Here is a 4,731-nt window from a genome sequence, read left to right as displayed (position 1 = left end):
TCTGTTTAACAAATATTTATTGAACCGTCAGAAGTGTGAGTGCTGGCACAAATCCCCAACTGATCCCCAACTCCTGTGATAATCGAGATTTTTGTTCTTGGGTTCCTCCAGTTTCCTAAGGATGGGATGGCTGGAGGAGTGGGATGCTCACTGTACATGCTGTGTTCCAAAGATCTATTCAGAGTAACATGGGCACATGGGGGAGCTGTCGGAGGGGCACGGGCTCAGGCAGCGGTACCTCCCACAGGCACGTGTATTCACGCCAGGAAGGAAATGGCCCTTCTACAAGGGTACAGCCATGCTCCTTCCCATCTAACAGAGCCGGCTGAAATTTACAGCCCGACTGATGTTCCATCTGATGTGTTCTCCAGCTGAAGCTGGTTAATGATGACCATGAGCAGGTGCGGGACCAAAGCTTTCAAAGCTTTACCTCTTTTATCAGCATTCCTGATTTTATAAACAACAAAGCCCATCAACCCCCTTCCTATCCAAACCTCCTCCTAAACTTGGATGTAGTAGGGCTTCATGGGGGTCCAAACATTTTAAATAAGACTTTGAAGCATCTCGGCACAAGACCACCGGCTCAGGTCACCCTGACTGCGTGGCCAGCGCCTCGGAGAGTGGGCTTTTCTAATCTTGAAAAATGCATTTTGCCTTGGCAATATTGGCAAAGAGGTCTGCTAGAGAAACAGTGGAAAGTGTAGCATCATTTTTTTTTAGGACTGAAATGGATGCAGCTAAAACTCTATAGTTTTAGCCACAGGTGGCCCTACAGTAGTTCTGGCTAACGAGATGAAAAGTGCATGTGGTGGGGTGGGGCTTCTAGGAAAGCTCTTTGAAAGACGGCACCTTTGTCCTCTGTCCTTACCTTTTTTTTTTTTTTTTTTTTTGCTTGGAATGCTGATGCAATGCTGGAGGTGGCGCTGTCATCTTATAGCCATGAGGTAACAATGAACAAAGGCTAGGCGAGCAGAAAGCTAGAACAAACAGCAGTTCTAGATGATGTTGTGCAGTTGTCCTACCAGTCCTGAACTGCTTATCGCTGGGTTTTTTACACTAGAAAAAAAAAAACCCACTTAATTTGTTTAAGTTGGTATTTTGGGAGTTTCTGTTACTTGCCGTCAAAAGCAACATCTAACTGAATCAGAGGTATTTTCAGTCTATCCCAGAGGTAGAGGTTTGGCAGACCTGGGGATATTTTCTGCTATGTGACTTCGGGTATACTGCCTCACATACTTTAGATACAACCATAATACCTGCTGCTGGATTGTTTTAAGGATTACTTGGAAATAAGACATTTGTACATACTAAGAACTAGTAGATGGTAGTACAAGACTAGAGTTGTCTCCCACTACAGATACAGGACACACAGTCATGTGCAAGAACTTTTGAAAATAGAGTAGGATCTGGCAATGTTGTGTCTTGGACACTTTGAATATTATTCTGGACTTCACTGTCACATCAGATTCAAGGTCACCTGATGCCAAGTGAATCTGCCCAGGCCTAACCACAGACTATTATTCGGTCCCTCAGCCCCCTTCTGGGGGATGATGCCTGTGGATAACTCTAGGGGAACTACCTCTACCCCACATCAGCCCCTTACAGAGCCAGACTGTTATGTGGAGAGAATAGGCTATATGATTCTTGTCCCTGAGGCCATCCCCTGGGACTCTGCCGATTGCACCACAAGTAGACAAACAAGCTGAAGGGACTCATCCTGTAGGCTGGCCAAAAGCCTAGCAAGGATCCTAGTTGGAAAGCTCTTCCCGTGAGGGGCAGTAGCTGGAGAAAAACACCAGCCTCCTGGCTGGTCAACCCTCAGTATTGCCTGGCAAGTTGATTTCCGTGCCGCGGATCCGTGTTTTCTGACCATTTTGAATGTTCTTATCTCTCCTCAGAACTTCCCTTCTCATTCTCATCTGAAGATAGTACTTCTGACTTGAGTGGGGGGAAAAAAAAGAACCATCTCATCCTCCCAGAACTGAGTCTGTACCCTTTGCTCTGCCTGCCTTCCTGTTACCGGGGATGAAATGCACCTGCGCCTTGCAGAGGCCCGCCCTCACCTGGGCCCTGGGGACCCCGTTCTCTCGTCACTCTGGAACATCCCCCTAGAACAGCCCTTCTCCTTCTGTCCTGTGTCATCACATCCAACTGTCCTTCTTTTCTGGATCATTCTTTGTGCAAACATGCTTTGATTTCCTCATCTGAAAACAGCCCCAGCAACAACACCCTTCCTCGAGCCTGAGTCTGAGTCCCCTCCACTTTCCACTTCGCTTCTGTGCTTTTCTCCTCCTGCTCTGTCCTCACGGTTCCCATCGCCCTGCCTCCTGTCCATCTGGAATTCACTCCAGGCAGACTTCTCTCCCCCCCACTCCCCTGCAACTGCTCATATCACCTGATGACTTCTTTGTTGCCGAAGCCAATGGCCAATTCTCAGTCCTCAGCTTCCACAAACTGTTGGCAGTATCTCACAGAAATGATCATTCCCTTTTTGGAAAACTGTCTTCACTCAGTCTCTTCACTGTGGGAAATAGTAACATGCTTTTATAATATGATGGGAGCTCGGGTTTGGCAAGGGCTTTATTTCATTGACAGCTATGTGTCCAGCATGCAGGATATGAGGCATACATATGTATTTGTTGCGTGGATGAATTTAGATCAGGGACCAGCAAAATGACAGCTCACGGGACAATTCCAGCCCCTTGCCTGTTTTTGTAAATAAAGTTTTATTGGAACACAGCCATACTCGTTCATTTACAAATTGTCTATGGCTGCTTTCCCACTATGTCAGCAGAGTTGAGTAGTTGTGACAGAGACCATATGGCTGGCAAAGCCAAAAGGATTTACTATCTGGCCCTTTACAGAGAAAGCTTTCTGATTCCTGATTTAGATGATTATTTTGATTTCCACTATGTGCTGTGTGTGTGAGACCATGACCACAGATGATCAAATTGAAGATCCACATGGAGAGAAGAGAGCAACCTTTCTCACCCATAAGCATTATTAGGGTTTATCTGTGGCCGGAGCCCAGAAAGATTTTCCATAGTAAATAATTAATGGTGGTGGCGGCAAGGGGAGAAGATGAAAGTCAAAGAAAAAAAAATTAACCATTATTAACAAGAAAAACATTCCCTGAGCAATTATTTTATACCATGCACTTTGCATATTTTATGTCACTCATATGATCCCATGAGGCAGGCGCTGCTGTCTCCATCTTACAGATGGGGAAACTGAAGCACATACAAGTTCAGTGTTTTGATGGAAGTCACATGGAGCTATGAAGTATCAGAAGGGGGGCGTTGATGCCAGTAGCTGGGGTAGACCAGCTGGCCCCGGTAGCAGCAATGACAACTGCAAACACACATTTAATGACATGGTGGCACCATTCTCAGTCCAGCCCATCACCTGGGGAAACTGAGGCATGGGAAGACTGAGTGACTCGCCCAAACAACATGTCCCTGGTGAAGGGTGGGGCCGGGACTTGACCTGATAGTCTGGCTCTCATCTCTGATCCTCACCACTTTACCGTAATGCATAATGTGCTCTCAATGAATATGTCATGAGCTAATGGATTTGCCCCAGATCTCCTGAATCCCAGCCTAGTGCCTTTGCCCCTGTTGTACAGCGGCCTCCTCTTTGAGGGCTGTGCAGCATTTTGCTTAAGGTAGAGCTGGCGAGGAGGGGGATCCATGGCCATCAACCTCATTTCCGCAGAAATTTCTAGAATGTTTCAGGATTTACTCATCCTCCGTCTACATTTTTATCTCTCTTGGGACATTGCCCATTCCCTTGGGGAAACTATGTTAATCACAGACGATAACATCTGTCTTCAGACTTGTGAATCATTTGCAGAAATGCTTATCAGGAGAGCACTGAGCCTTCTAGTTTCAAGGAATTTTTGGACAAAAGTCATTGAGGTAGATTTCTCACTCAAACTTGCCTACAGGTTTGAATTGTGCAGCAAAACATATTCCCCAGCTGACTGCTGTGCAAAGTATGGCTCTCCAGTGGGAGGTGAAGGGTTTTCCCCACGTGAAAGTTACTTAACCTGGAAAATGGGATTGGGTGTATTTCTTTCAAAATCAGAGGACACCATTATACATTTTGTGCACACTTGGCCATCTCTCAAGACTAGGACGGGGCATTCTCTGTGAAGGTGTGTTTTCAGGTTTCTGGTTGCAGGGAAAGGAAAAAGTGGAATCTTACTCTCTTTTGCAGGCCCCCATAACCAAGTACCAACAGTTTCAGTGGCTTAAACAGTTATTTCTCAGTTCTGGAGGTTGGGGATTCCAAGATTAAGGTGCTGGCCAGTTCTGTTTCTGGTGAGAACTCTCTCCCTGGCTTGCGGACTGCTGCCTTCTTGCTGTATCTTTACATGGCTTTCAAGTTCAAGTTCCTTGGGTGCATGCTCATGGAGAGAGAGATTGCTCTTCCTCCTGCTCTTCTTAGAAGGCCACTGATCCTTATTAGATTAGGACCCCACCCTTTGACTTCATTTACTTACCTCCTAAAAGCCTTTTCTCTAGATATACTCACACTGGAGGGGCAGGGATTCCACATATGAATTTGGCAGGGGTGGGGGTGCAGGGAGGGGGGACAAAATCCAGTCCACAGTACTCTCTCCCTATCCCTGAGCACCATGCCATGTGACCTGACACCCTGAAAGTTTGGGAGCTGATTTTGTGAATACCGTTCAGTCTGGTTTTTAGCTCAGGTTAAACGTGCTGACAC

General features: G+C 46.4%; 1 pseudogene; it reads right to left on the bottom strand.

The window, feature by feature from the left end:
- Positions 1-381: 381 nt before the first annotated feature.
- LOC112821007 (ATP synthase F(0) complex subunit j, mitochondrial pseudogene) lies at positions 382-563 on the bottom strand (annotated as a pseudogene).
- Positions 564-4,731: the final 4,168 nt, after the last annotated feature.

This window comes from Callorhinus ursinus, unplaced genomic scaffold (genome assembly GCF_003265705.2).
Source record: "Callorhinus ursinus isolate GAN/ISIS: 27379988/994484 unplaced genomic scaffold, GSC_fseal_2.0 scaffold1, whole genome shotgun sequence".
NCBI lineage: Eukaryota > Metazoa > Chordata > Mammalia > Carnivora > Otariidae > Callorhinus > Callorhinus ursinus.
This window is presented reverse-complemented; position numbering and strand designations above follow the sequence as displayed.